The sequence below is a fragment of the Bicyclus anynana genome, chromosome 10 (genome assembly GCF_947172395.1).
Source record: "Bicyclus anynana chromosome 10, ilBicAnyn1.1, whole genome shotgun sequence".
Classification (NCBI taxonomy): Eukaryota; Metazoa; Arthropoda; class Insecta; order Lepidoptera; family Nymphalidae; genus Bicyclus; species Bicyclus anynana.
In genome coordinates, this window is record NC_069092.1 from 11,770,076 (window position 1) to 11,785,530 (window position 15,455).

At 34.0% G+C, this 15,455-nt stretch overlaps 1 protein-coding gene and 2 long non-coding RNA genes across 6 annotated transcripts in view; 1 reads left to right on the forward strand and 2 right to left on the reverse strand.

The window, feature by feature from the left end:
- Positions 1-15,455, forward strand: part of LOC112046646 (suppressor of lurcher protein 1) — a 412,265-nt gene that overhangs the window by 370,921 nt on the left and 25,889 nt on the right. The gene's annotated exons all lie outside the window — the stretch shown is intronic.
- Positions 2,009-7,603, reverse strand: LOC128198410 (uncharacterized). 3 transcript variants are annotated; one of them, XR_008251125.1, is made up of 5 exons: positions 7,508-7,603; positions 7,094-7,182; positions 6,613-6,699; positions 4,808-4,937; positions 2,009-4,356 (listed from the first exon to the last, which is right to left on the reverse strand). It is a non-coding gene; the product is annotated as an uncharacterized LOC128198410 (long non-coding RNA). The 3 variants fall into 3 exon arrangements; XR_008251126.1 differs by lacking the exon at positions 6,613-6,699 and having other exon boundaries at positions 7,508-7,598; XR_008251127.1 differs by lacking the exon at positions 7,094-7,182 and having other exon boundaries at positions 7,508-7,589.
- On the reverse strand, positions 7,987-15,415 carry LOC112043294 (uncharacterized). 2 transcript variants are annotated; one of them, XR_008251129.1, is made up of 5 exons: positions 14,329-15,415; positions 12,578-12,717; positions 8,879-9,153; positions 8,444-8,530; positions 7,987-8,076 (listed from the first exon to the last, which is right to left on the reverse strand). It is a non-coding gene; the product is annotated as an uncharacterized LOC112043294 (long non-coding RNA). The 2 variants fall into 2 exon arrangements; XR_008251130.1 differs by having other exon boundaries at positions 8,879-9,038; positions 14,329-15,414.

The following is a 15,455-nucleotide window of genomic DNA, read 5'->3' on the forward strand; positions in this document are numbered from 1 at the left end:
ACAAACAAACAAACTAATTAAATTCTTCATCATGAGTATGTTAAGCATTAATCTCCTCTCAGAATGAGAGGGATAAGGTCCACCACGCTGGCCCAATGTGAATTGGCAGACTTCACACATGTAGAGACAATGTTTTTCCTTCACCGTATGAGACATGTAATATACATTTAAATTCATAAAATGCACATAACTGAAATTTTTTGGAGGTGCATGTTTCAGACAGCATTTGAACCTACACCCTCCGAATAGAAGGCAGAGGTCATATCTACTGGGTTATATGAATTTTGACCTACTCCTAATTTATCTATACTAATATTAAACAGGAAAAATTTGTTTGTTTGTTTTGAATAGGATCTGTAACTACTGAACTGATTTGAAAGATTCTATCACTGTTGGGAACCTACACCATCATAATAAAAGGCAGAGGTCATACCCACTGGGCTAATTGGTTTTATATCTACTCCTAATTTATCTTTACTAATAATAGAAACAGGAAAGATTTGTCTGTTTGTATGTTTTGAATAGGCTCTGGAACTACTGAACCAATTTAAAAAATTCTTTCACTGTTGGGAAGCTACACTATCCCCGAGCTCTATAGGCTATATTTTATCCCCATATTCTTACGGAAATGGGAACCACACAGGGTGAAACCGCGCGGCGTCTTCATGAACAAAAAATTATTGATAATGAACAAAGGTACGTACCTGATAACATCCCGTTTCATAGAATCGAAGTGCTGCTAGAATGTATAATACTAGCGGTATTGGTATTCCTCTTTTGGTCTTCTGTGTTCATTCTTCATCAAACAGAGGCATATTATGCCTAATATGAGAATCTTTCGTACATTCCATATCGCCATAGTATTATACTGGGTTTACGCAATTGCGAATATATATCTTGGGCACTGATATAACTCGCTGTTTATAACTTCACTTATAACGATCCGAACGTCCACTTTCTAATAAATAAATCACGAATAACAACAAAAAAAATGCCAGGGGATGGTTTGGCTGACAAATATCGGTAATTCAGCAGTCAGCCGCCAGCTCCTGTCAAATGAGGGGTTTCTTTTGTCTATGAAACGCGTAGGGGTTGAATTCGACACATAGCGGCTGAATAATCCCCTTAGGGGCCCCCTACTACGACTATGAATTCCACCGTATGAATTCCACCGTTATTTTATTTAAAAAGCTGTCAAAGTCACATTATCTATGACACCACAGACGTTCCGTTTTCGTCCCTTTATTGTAAGGCACAGATAATATATTTATAGGCATTTGCGTCGCTAACAAGGCCAATGTCCTGCAGTGGACGATATTATTTTGGCTGATATGATGATGATGATGATGACATTATTTTTTTAAAAGATGAATTTTGTGGTACCTACTACGTCATTGCCGATGGAAAAACCTAATTAAGTTTGTGTTTGCACCTTTATTGTGTAATTGTATGTACCGAAGTACTTCTTTAATTCAACATATAAAAGATGAAAAATAAAATAATATTTAACAAAAAAACGTCGTTGGATAACGACGCGGTCGGAAACTACGTATAGGCCACAGAATACATAAGTACAAGTAAGTACACAGCCTGCACCAAGGAACATATTTACTCAGGAGAAGAATACCAACCTCATACAAAAAAAGCGGCACTAAAATTACCGCCATCTGTGGAATGCCCCCATTGAAACAATTTGCCAACGCGGGAAATTCAAAGCTAATATATTGTTTTTAAATTTTCACAGTTCAGCTTTTGTAGACGGAATAGCTTTAAAATAAATATTTTTAAAAACCATTTCGATTAATTAATTAATTTAAACAGATATTTATAAACTCTGTCGATTAATTAATTAATTTAAACAGATTTTTAAAAATATTTATTTTAAAACCACTCCGCCCCCAAAAGCTGAACTGTGAAAATATTAAAAACAATATAATAGCACAATATTTTAGTAACAAGTAATTGTATATAATAAATTAAACAATAGAAAGAATAACAGTTTCAAGTTGAAATGTCTTTATTATCAAATAAAAAATCTTATGCACTTAATCAATAACTAAGTAAACATCAGCACCTAAAATGTAATCTACATATATTCATTTTGCTTCTATAACTAAATTTTAGAAAGTAAGTAAAATGAAAACCAATATAAAAATATATCTATGCATCAATTGGGTGACTTCACTGATATATTTGGGAAAATCAAGTCAATTATAACTTAACCAATTCATACATAAAAATATAGATTGTCCGGATATTTGTACATATGATAAACTATGCAAACGTCACGCAGTTTCACCAGCGTAGTTCTCGTTCCCGTGGGAATACAGAGATAACAATTATGGCCTAATCCATGATTATAATGCTGTAAGAAATTTTTAAATCAGCAAAGTAGTTTCAGAGCCTATTCAATGCAAACAAACAAATAATCAAATTCTTCCTCTTTCTAATTAGTATAAATTTCATAAACAATAAAATTATTAGAATTTGGCTAATGAAAGTAGAAACTGAAATCACCCGCCAAATTTTAAAAAATCGGAGTAAATTCTCAAAATTATAGTGCAAATATTGGAATAACTGAGTTTAACACTTATAGTATAGGTAATAATGTATTCACAAATAAAAACTAATTTAAGTAAATTATGAAAACGCATGTTTTTTTACTTTGTTTATATGATTTTTAAATTTGGCGGGCAATTTCAGTCTCTACTTTCACTAGCCGAACTTTACAACCTAATGCGATAAAAAAACATAATATTACTTTTAGGCGAATCAATAGAGCATTTACCCTCTACTTCCTCAGAAACAGCTCTGATTTTGATGATTTTTTTTGTTCAGTTTGTTTCTTCATATTATTTGAAATCAGAAACCTTTTGGAGTGAGGATGGAACGATTTATACTATTTAACAATAGTTATGCTATTTATAAAATAAATAATTAAAAAACAAACACTACCGACTTCAAAAACACAAAGTTATGCAGTAAACTAATAAGCTGAAGAAAACATTATAATATTTTATATCTACTGATTACTTTGAAGCCAGTGCCAATTGTACAATTAATGGGTAGGCAATCAATCGTACAGTTTTTTTCCACCTTAAGGATTCGAATTGTTTTCCGAAATTTATATGGGACCTACTTCGAAATAAACCCTTTACAAAAAGTAAAGAATTTTCAAAATCGGTCCACTCAGTAAAAAGTTACGCATACTTTAACATTACAATAATCATCTTCTATTTTTCTACTATTAGGTTTGAAATTGTTTTCCAACATTTTATGAGACTTTTAGGAATATACCCTTTCTATCAAAAAAAGAATAATCAAAATAGAACCACCCAATAAAAAGTTATGCTTGGTTTTACATTAAAATGAATGAGAAAACAATCAATCGCACATTCAGGATTGGAATTGTTTTTTAAAATTTATATGGGAGCTTTACAATCAAAATACCTTTAAAATCTATAAAGAATTTACGAAATCGGACCACTTCGTAATAAGTTACGCATAGTTTTACAATACAATTAATGGGAAAATAACCAGTCATCTTCGTTTTTTTAAAATTTATAATGATTTGGGACCATTGTCGGAATATAACCTTTCTATTTAAAACAAAGTTATTCAAATCGGAATTCGAAGACATGCTTGGTTTTAAACTAAAACAATCAAGAATGATCAATCAAAAGAATTATCAAAATCGGACTACTCATGTTAACAGTTATTCTTGGTTTTACATTACGAAAACAGGGGATGATTGATTGTTTAACCATTAATTTTAGTATACAACCAAGTATAACTTTTTATTGAGTGGTCCGATTTTGATAATACTTTTTTATTATAAAGGGTTCATTCCGAAGATAGTCTTTTAAAGATATGAAAAAGCAATTCGAGCCCTATAGCTAGTAAACAATAGATAACTAATTGTCGGCCCATTAATTGGAACATTGGCACCTCCTTCAAAGTGATCAATAGATAGAAAATATTATAATATTTTCTTTCGTTTGTTAGTTTTCTGCATAAGTTTGTATTTTTGAAGTCGGTTGTATTTAAAAAAAAATTGTATAAATAGCATAGATATTTTTTAACAATTTAAATAATTTCGTCCACCAAAACATTTCTGATTTTAAATAACATAAAAAACATGACTTTAAAAAAAATCATCAAAGTCGGAGCTGTTTCTGAGGACTTCCAGCATATGCTTGTTTTATTTATTATTTGATTCCATTATTTCTTTCATAAAAACGTGACATTTTTCATTATGAGAAGTACAGACATAAAGAGACGAATTTTAGTATTCCAAAGAATCATGGTGCAGGTGCCTGGTCCATTGATTATATTTGTTACATCAATTGTTGTGACCTGTAATAGAAAATTCCATTTAACATGACTTTTTAAAATGCACTGAAAATAAATATTTACATAATTATATATAATAAGAATTCCTATTCTCTTCAGGGACATTTGTGAGATACTACTAGATACACTTACAGTTTTTAAAAACAAAACTGTAAGTGTATCTAGGAAACATGTAGTTCATTGTTATTAAGCAGGTCAAAACTACCTTGTTGGTTCAGTAGCTAGCCCATGTGTTTTGGATCACGAGATCCTGGTTCTGTCTTTAAGAGATACTGAGTTTTTGCTTCTGCTAACAAATTCTTAGTCTGGAGTTGGGAAGTTGGTGGTGTCACACCCCCGTGCCTCAGAGAGCATGTTAAGCCGTCGAACCCGGTCATTATCATTAACATTTCTGATAGTGATCATTAATCAATCTAATAATATCAACCTAAGCCGAATGAATAAAGCAAGTTACCTTGTGCTATTTTGCAAAAATGCCAGCAGCAACGTGGCTGCAGTAGTGTGGCTCGGGACGGGTACAGCTAGATCTTCATCTTTTATTTCTATCTCATGATATTTAACAATATATCTTCATTTTACAGCACCTGCAAAAATAAATCAGAAGTTATACATTTTACATAACTATTATTGCATGCACTGCACCTGCAAAAATAAATAAGAAGTATACATTTATGGGGTGTAAGGGGGAGGCTAGTACCAGTCAGCCTCTCCAACTGCCAACATCACCTGCACGTGGTGCACCCTGCAGATTGACCGACGAGGCTCTGGCGACCGACTAATGGCGGTTTAACCATTCTGATTCAGCTAGACATCACAAGTACCACAGACCGGTGTCAGGCAGCAGCGATACCGGTGCGAGAAGTCTAGGCCTGCGAATGACCAACCCGCATGCCCAGCGTGGTCATTTATGGGCATTACCTTGCAATGTATAGTACAACACAACAAGATCCATGCAAGAGGCCTATGTCCAGCAGTGGACGTCTATCGGCTGATAAGGTATACATTTTACATTATTATTATTGTTACCAGTTAAGAGGATAATCCCAGAGGATGTTGCTATTTCGTGATCTAAACCAGACATTTTCCTTTAGCATAGTACTTGTAGTGCTTACTGTCCCGTGGGAGACTAACATTCCAAAGGACCACAGTATAAAACTGAATAAATGTTATGACCTAACAAATGAACTAACTAAAATGGCTATATGGTTAGTCTGTACGCCGTAGAGAGGTGCGAGAGGATTACCAGCAAAATCTCTCTATAATTTGCTTAGAGACCTTGGTCTCTCTAGAAGTGCAGATTTGGGTTACCAAATATGGCAGACCTTACTACGCAGGGAGAACAACACGAGCAGAGAAGGGGAGTGTTAATCAATTGTCAAGGAATTCTTTAACCTTACGTCCATTGATCACAAGTCCAAGCTCTGCTCAGCGTTTTTCTCTCTGCCACGTGATGGACACCCACATGGTGAATCCATGAGTTGGTAAGATATTCGTCTCAAAAAAATCATGTTGTACACTAAAATAATTTCATTCATTCATTCATAAAATAATTTAGTTGAGTAGGGTGAGGCAAGCAACAATGACCGCGTGAAATACAGTTTTTCACAAATCTCCCTTGATTTTTTCAGGAATAAAAGTTAATTTTAGTGAAATTTATCAATAGTTTTTTCAAGTGATTATAATTATATACACAATACTAAAATGCAAACAAGGTCTTTTAAATTTTTTGTCTGTCTGTGTTTCTGTTTCTCTGGGATAATCTTTGGAACGGCTGAACCGATTTTAATTGGACTTTCATTGGAAGATAGAGGAAGTTATTGAGCAATATTTAGGCTACTTTTTATCCCAGAAACATGGTTCCCGCTGGATGTTCAAAAACTGAACATCACACGGTTGAAATCGCGGGCGTCCGCTAGTATTATAATATTGGTTAGCCAATGTGGTTTTGGATAACGAGGTCGTGGCTTCGAATCCTGGGTCAGGCTATCAGATACTGAGTTTTTCTTTCTTCCAAGAAATTTACAGTTCTCAGCCTGGAGTTGGTAAGTTGTTTGTATTACACTCCCGCGCCTCGTCCAGGTCATTATCATTAACATCTGATAGTGATCCACAATGAATTTCACTTTATCTCCCTTAGCTCACCAACCTTTATTGTAGCAGTGTGGTGGGTCTAAGCTTCCTAACCCCTTTTCTATAAGGTCTGGCTCTGTTAAACTAGTGTCGTTAAAATAGGCTGATAATGATGATGAAGCAGGTTACCTTGTGCTATTTTGCAAACATGCCAGCAGCAACTGTGTGGCAGCACTGACTGGCACAGCTAGACCTTCATCTTCTATTTTGCTACACCTGAAAAATTAAACATAAAGAATAAATTTTATGTATTTTCACCAGTTAAAAACAAATGAAAACTAAAATAATTTTATTAAGTGAAAAATGTGAAGAATAGATTATGAAAAAAAAAACATAGACTCGAATTGAGAACCTCCTTCTTTTTTTGAAGTAGGTTAAAAATGTGAAAAAAAATTCAGTTAAATTCTCATCTTGGAGTTGGGAAGCCTTTAATCCCGATTATTATCATTAGCATCAGATAGTGGTTATTAATTAATTGAACATTATCACCCTAAGCCCTCCAACAGCATTGGAGCAGTGTGGTGGGTCTCAGCTCCATAATCACTTTTCTATAAGGCCTGGCCCTGTAATGCCGTTAAAATAGGTTGATAATAACGATGAAGCAGGTTACCTTGTGCTATTTTGCAAACATGCCAGCAGCAACTGTGTGGCTCAGCACTGACTGGCACAGCTAGACCTTCATCTTCTATTTTGCTACACCTGAAAAATTAAACATAAAGAATAAATTTTATGTATTTTCACCAGTTAAAAAACAAATGAAAACTAAAATAAAAACATAGAAGTCGGTTAAAAATAATTCAGTTAAATTCTCATCTTGGAGTTTGGAAGCCTTCAATCCCGATTATTATCATTAGCATCAGATAGTGGTTATTAATTAATTGAACATTATCACCCTAAGCCCACCAACAGCATTGGAGCAGTGTGGTGGGTCTCAGCTCCATAATCACTTTTCTATAAGGCCTGGCCCTGTAATGCTGTTAAAATAGGTTGATAATAACGATGAAGTAAAATAGGTTGATAATACCTTGTGCTATTTTGCAAACATGCCAGCAGCAACTGTGTGGCAGCACTGACTGGCACAGCTAGACCTTCATCTTCTATTTTGCTACACCTGAAAATTTAAACATAAAGAATAAATTTTATGTATTTTCACCAGTTAAAAAACAAATAAAAACTAAAAGAATTTTATTAAGTGAAAAATGTGAAGAATAGATTATGAAAAAAAAACATAGACTCGAATTGAGAACCTCCTTCTTTTTTTTGAAGTAGGTTAAAAATGTGAAAAAAAATTCAGTTAAATTCTCATCTTGGAGTTGGGAAGCCTTTAATCCCGATTATTATCATTAGCATCAGATAGTGGTTATTAATTAATTGAACATTATCACCCTAAGCCCTCCAACAGCATTGGAGCAGTGTGGTGGGTCTCAGCTCCATAATCACTTTTCTATAAGGCCTGGCCCTGTAATGCCGTAAAAATAGGTTGATAATAACGATGAAGCAGGTTACCTTGTGCTATTTTGCAAACATGCCAGCAGCAACTGTGTGGCAGCACTGACTGGCACAGCTAGACCTTCATCTTCTATTTTGCTACACCTGAAAATTTAAACATAAAGAATAAATTTTATGTATTTTCACCAGTTAAAAAACAAATAAAAATTAAAAGAATTTTATTAAGTGGAAAAAGTGAAGAATAGATTATGAAAATAAAAACATAGAAGTCGGTTAAAAATAATTCAGTTAAATTCTCATCTTGGAGTTTGGAAGCCTTCAATCCCGATTATTATCATTAGCATCAGATAGTGGTTATTAATTAATTGAACATTATCACCCTAAGCCCACCAACAGCATTGGAGCAGTGTGGTGGGTCTCAGCTCCATAATCACTTTTCTATAAGGCCTGGCCCTGTAATGCTGTTAAAATAGGTTGATAATAACGATGAAGTAAAATAGGTTGATAATACCTTGTGCTATTTTGCAAACATGCCAGCAGCAACTGTGTGGCAGCACTGACTGGCACAGCTAGACCTTCATCTTCTATTTTGCTACACCTGAAAATTTAAACATAAAGAATAAATTTTATGTATTTTCACCAGTTAAAAAACAAACAAAAACTAAAAGAATTTTATTAAGTGAAAAATGTGAAGAATAGATTATGAAAAATGTAAAAAAAAATCAGTTAAATTCTCATCCTGAAGTTGGGAAACCTTTAATCCCGATTATTAACATTAGCATCAGATAGTGGTAATTAATTAATTGAACATTATCACCCTAAGCCCACCAACAGCATTGGAGCAGTGTGTCAGCTCCATACCTCCTCTACTATATGGAGACAATGATAAATGATGGATGTGTAGGATTAAAATAGCTTCTATGAAACATAACCTATTTTAACATACCTATTGCCTGGTTTCCCTCTGTTAATGCTATATTTGCTAAGCATTGTGTGTTAATATTATTTTATTCTATTGTCTTCTTTTAAATTATCTTCTTGAAATTTCTTAGTCTGGCTTGCTAAATTTTGGGCTCATTTTTTGTGAGTTTGTTGGTACTGAACTTCTGCGAACATTGTTTATTTTTGAAAGCTTTGATTGCTTTTTGAGACATTGTGTAAATATTTTTATATTAAAAACCGTCGTCATGCAGGTAAAATTCATGTGAAGAAGCAGGATTGCTGAAAGCATTAGGTATATATTTTAATTTTAATACATAATAAACTCTTTTTATTTATCTCTCTCTCTCTCTCTCTCTAACTGCTTTATTGGTTCAGTGTAACTATCATGAAATTCTGAGTTTGAGTCCTGGGTTGGTCTATGAAATATTGAGCATTTCCTTCTTTCAAGAAACTCACAATAAAAATCTATACTGATATGTATTCAACCCATTTTTAAATTAAATGTCTTAAATGGTGAAGCATAACATTGTGAAGAAACCTGCATAACTGAGAATTTTCTTAATTGTCTAGGTGTGTGAAGTCTGCCAATCCGCATTGGGCCAGCATGGAGGACTAAGGCCTAACCCCTCTCGTCCTGAGAAGTGACTCGTGCTCAACAATGAGCCGAAAATGGGTTGTTAATCTATACTAATATTATAAAGAGGTAAAGTTTGTAAGTTTGTCACATTTTTTAAATGGGGTAATTTTCGGAACTACTGGTCCGATTTCAAAAATTCTTTCACCAGTAGAATGCTACATTATCGGGGAGTGCTATAGGCTATATTTTATATTAGCATGATATATATTCGCCGAGTTAACACAGTTTTTGTCATACAGGTCGGAACGAAAATCCTCTTAAGCAGACTTATTCGCATGCGCTGCCTTAACCATTGTGTAAAATTGAAATTAATGTATGGAGGCTTTATGTATCTTTAAAAGTTCTACAAAAAAGTCCGCGACACCATATATCTATCTTCTATATATTAGCAGATATAGTACCTTTTGTGTTTTGAAAATTATAAATTTTATATACTTAGGTTTGCGTCATTATTTATGCTACTTAACTTAAATCCTTATCAAAATAAATTATTTAATAATCACAAGGATATTATGGAGATAAGATTTGCCCTTTATAGTATGTTAATTAGTTTTGGAGATAATACAAAATTTCTCAAAGACGCAGAAAGTCCGCTACATGACGCCCCGCGCTTTCCATTACGTGGTTCCCGTTCCTGTGTGAATATGGGAATCAAACATAGCCTATGACACTCGCAAATAACGTAGCTTTCTATTGATAAAACAATCTTTCAAATCGGTCCAGTAGATCCAAAGATTATAATTTTAGCATAGAAGTCTCTATTTTCCTTTGTCATCGCACCACGCTCATATTTTCTATTTTTTGTCTGTCTGTTTGCCTTTTTTTTGACCGGGCATCACGCTGATACTACAGAATGAATTCAAACGATACTTTAGACGATTTGAGACCATAATACGTAGAAGGATAATAGGATACTTTTTGTCGTGAAAACAAAATCAGAATTGGGTGAAGTAGGGGTAGAAAGTTTGTACGGAAAGTCCTTAATTTTTTTAGTTACAAGGTATAAGTTATAAAACTTGCAAAATAGAATGTGAAATAGGGGTTGAAAGTTGACATCGATTTTTACGCGGACGAAGTCGCGGGCGTCCGCTAGTATGTATTATAAAGAGGTAAAGTTGGTGGTGTTCTAGCAGGTAAACTCTGGATCTACTGAACCAATTTTGAAAATTCTTTTACCACTAGAAAGCCACGTTATTTCTGAGTATCATAGGCTATATTTTATCCGCGTATTCTCAAACTGCAGAAAGTTGGTTAATATTTATATTAACACATTACACACATCACTAACTAGTCTCAAAGTAAGCTTAGCTTGTGTTATGGGTAGTAAAAGCTCAACTGAATGAGGAATGTTCATAAATAAATTATATATACTTAATATTCTTTATAAACTCCAAGCCCGATACTGATGAATGAAGGATGAGTAGGATTAAGTAGCATCTACAGGGTGCTCGGGAGTATTTCCCATAACTCTAGGGTAGCTCCAAGTTCTATAAGGAAAATTAATTTAAAATGTCTAAGGAAAATGTGTATTAAAAAACTTTAATAAAAACAAGTCAACCGACTTCAAAAACATACTTACTAAACTAAAAAACGAAAAATAACATTATACTAAGTTCTATATATCATATTATGTTCTAACTGATGATCAGTTTGAAGGTGGTGCTAGCCCAATGATGTATTAATTCAAGCCATGTAAGAATATCATAAATATTTAGGTTTTTCAGACAGTGTTCTTTCATGTAGTTCTTTCAGTAACAGCTTAAATTAAAACAACACCGGTTTAGCACAGCCTTCAAACTGATCATCAGTTAGAACATAATATGATATGAACTTAGTATAATATTATTTTTCGCTTTTTAGTTTAGCCAGTATGTTTTATGTTTTTGAAGTTGGTTGAATTTCTTTAATTAAAAATTTTTATTTTTCCATTTTTAGTGAAATCATCCTAGATATTGATCTAGCGCCAAAGGTATGTTGCTATGAGTCGTGATAAAACATTGTATTTGATTGCCTCTGACTTAGAATCAAACTAATTACTACTGTGAACCATCGAGAAGTTCCCTTAACCGTCCTTCGTCTTCATTACCAGACCCCTAATACAGTCACAACCCATCTAGGTGGAAAGTTCTCATCAATACAAATTTATCAACACATGGTAGCTACTGTGAACAATCCAGGAGTTCCCTTAACCGTCCTTCGTCTTCATTACCAGACCCCTAATACAGTCACAACCCATCTAGGTGGAAAGTTCTCATCAATACAAATTTATCAACACATGGTAGCTACTGTGAACCGTTGAGGAGTTCTCTTAACCGTCCTACGTCTTCATCATCAGACCCCTTATACAGTCACAACCCATCTAGGTGGAAAGTTCTCCTCAATATAAACTAGTAGCTAAGGTAACTCCTATAAGTGGACTTGTCAACACCTTGAATTTATGAGAAATAGTCCCGAGCACCCTGTATAAAATGTAACTTAACTATGCCTAGTTTGTTTCAGCTGATGCTATATTTATGAACAGCACCAATACATATAAATAAAATTTAAGTGTATGTCTGTGATTTCAAAATAACTGTGTTTTCTCAAGTGCCTATATACAATACTGACATACAGTCATACTTCTTTAAAATGTTCATCTGTCTGTTTGTTTGAGCTAATCTCTGGAACAGCAGGGTCATTTTAATGGGACTTTTACTGGAAGATAGAGAAGATTATTGATCAACATCTACTTAATATTTTGGCCATTACTTGTTATTTAACATGGGCGTACACTCACAACCACATAGACACTGAAATACATCCATGCTCATCACACTAATATGATGAGTTCAATTGCCACAACTGGCTGTGGCGTGTAGATGCAAAGAGCAATGATGCTATCTACTGCATCACTGGAGAGCTGTTGCTGGTGTTATATCCCTATATCTCAGAGAGTATGATATGCAATATATCCCAGTCATTATCATTAACACCTGATAGTGATCCTTTTATAATTTAACTTTATTACCCCAAGCCTATCAACCCACATTGGAGCAGTGTGCATTTTACAGTAGGTGTTTAACTTACCTTCTTATTCTCTCTCTCTCTTGTTCTTACAGGCAAAACATCTCGTCTTTTTTAAAAATGTAGATGACAAACCATTCATAGTTCAATGTAAAATTTATTCTAAAAGTCCAATAGTCTAATCATTGATTATCTGGACATTACTGAAATTAAGAGAGTGAGTAAATTTAATTAAAAATACATAAACATACTACGCATGAAGAGACAGATAAATATCTTAACATTCCGTGCAGGTGCCAGGTCCATCGCCTGGTAGAGAGAAATACTCCGAGCAGAGTCCTGGAGTTGTGACTATAGGATGTAGGGTTAAAGAATTCCTTGACAATTGATTAAACTCCCCTACTTGTGTTGTTCTCCCTGCTTAGCCAAATTTGGTAAGATCCTACTAAGAGCAGCTTTGGATACTTATTCTTCTTTCTCTCTTTCTTCTACATAGAAGTTGCTGCAGTCCTAAAGATGCCAAGGTCTTTAAACAAGTTATAGAAAGATTTTGTTGGTAATCCTCTCGCAGCTACTTCTACGGCAGACAGACTAACCACATAGCCATTTTTACTTAGTTCATTTGTTATTATTATTTATTACAAAACCTTGACAAGAACCAGGTGAGAAATATAACTAAAATGTCCGGAGGCAATCTGATGATAGAACAGAAACACAGATGAGGGAATTCCTCAACTGTTCACAGAAGCTACATTGTCAAAAAGAAAAAAAAAAAAAAAATGTGCAAAGCTTAGGTCTTATAGCTAAAAGCTATTTCTTTCAAACAACCTTCAATGAAAAATGTATCTTATTATTGGCAAAAGCTTTTATAGATCAAGGCAAGAAAAATATTGCTGAAATGGCCTCCGTAGCACAGTGGATTAACTACGCAAAAGTCCTGGGTTCTATCCCCGGCTGGGCCAATTGAAGTTTTCTTTCTGGTCTATGTCTGGCTGGCTAGTTAATACCCTACTGGCAAGCGATTTAGTGTTCCGGTGAGATATTATGTAGAAACAGAAATGTGTGTGGATTTTCATCCTTTGCCTAACTAGTTATCTCGCTTCCATCTTAGATTGCATCATCACTTATCATCTTATTCTATAATTATGTCAAAGAACAGATTTTTGTACAAAGTAAACTAACATACTCTTCATTAGTCTGCCTAGAGCCTAACATAATTATAAAAACTTGTAATTGTAGTTTCAAATTAACAAATTGTTCTGGTTCATCATTACATAATTATAAACTACTTATTATAGATTCAAAAATAAAACTCAAATTTTACTCTACCTGCCTTTACTTATTATAGATTCAAAAATAAAACTCAAATTTTACTCTACCTGCCTTTAGTACATATACCTGTGGTTTAATATTGAACTGGTAACAGATACTTTCAAATTAGTTCATGGAATTTGCTTTTCTCAGATGTTTATTTTCATTACCATTTCATAATTAGCCTTATGTTGCTCCAGATTAAGCTACCTGTGATAACCAAATGAAAATCTGTTCAGTAGGTCCAGAGAAGTAAACATTCAGACAGCTGCAGGTCAGACAGTTATGTGGGGTGCATTGCATCTACAAACATTACCATAATGTGTAAACCCAGCATAGTTGTATAATTGAGCACGAGTTTCATAAGAATTAGTAGGATTTTAATAATTCCCATATCTTGAGAAGACTACTAAGAAACCTGTACTGAAAATGTAATCATTATCTGATCAATAGCTATAATTAAAGTATTTTATTATTAGCTAAAACTTAAAGTAGGTACATACCGGAGACTAAATTTGTAGAATCAAATTTCTGTAATCTCTGTAGGGTCTTCTCTGGATCATCGGCAGGTGAAGAACCACACTCAAAGCATTTTCTTTTGTTCTTCTTCATAGTTATAGAGACACTTGAACTAACAAAGTCTTATTTTTAACATAATGAAAAACCACAACACTCAGATGAAACGCAAAAGACTTATATAAAGACTTATAGATCTTCTCAACATCAAGAATGGCGAGGATATTACACAGCAGGTTGCTTAAATCCAATCCATGAAGAGGTCTTCATAAATATTAACAGGCCGTGGCAAACATTTATTTTATTATTCGTGAATTCGTGTTTTATTTGGTGAAATGACGCCATTTTCATTTTATAACATATTTATTTTTTATTAAGTTATTGGGGTTGCCACACTTCGTTTAGAAAATCTTACCCATACGTTACTAAAACAATATTCAACGAGAGTGTCTCTCTATATTTTTGTAGAAGAAAAGTATTTATTCAGTTATTAAAGTCATATTTAAATCTAAAAATGTATTAGATTTATCAAAATATTATGTCAGGCGTGAGCTACTAACGATAATAATATTGCTACAACTACCAGACGGTAGAACCGTATGGATGATGACACCACAGGTCTAGCCCCCGTAGGTATAACCAAACTTTGTTCGAGAGTTGACCCGGCCTGGCCTGCACCATAGATGATACAATGGCCTGCACTAGAAATGAGATTAGCTGACTAAGAAATTAAGCAAGCATTCCTGTTACAACCCAGCTAGCTCTAATTGGGAAGTCAAAGAATCACAAAAATATGACATCTGAATCAATCCGCCAATATTCAATCTATTATTAAAAAACAATGTACGACATTCACGTTGCTTGTTAAAAAACGGTTATTTATTTTATCACACGCCACACAAAGTATTACTGCAGTGATTTTTAGTCAGTTAAATATTTAAAATGCCGTATCTGCACCGCCTGAAGGCAGCGGTTTTATTAAAACGGCGAGCTTTTTAGATTGTTCCTAGGAGTAGGTATTTTGTAGAACCGACGACGAATTGTTTGAGTTTAGGGAAACTTTCTGAAACTTTATAGTTTTATGTCACTACAGGTTTAGAGTTGCCAGTTAAAT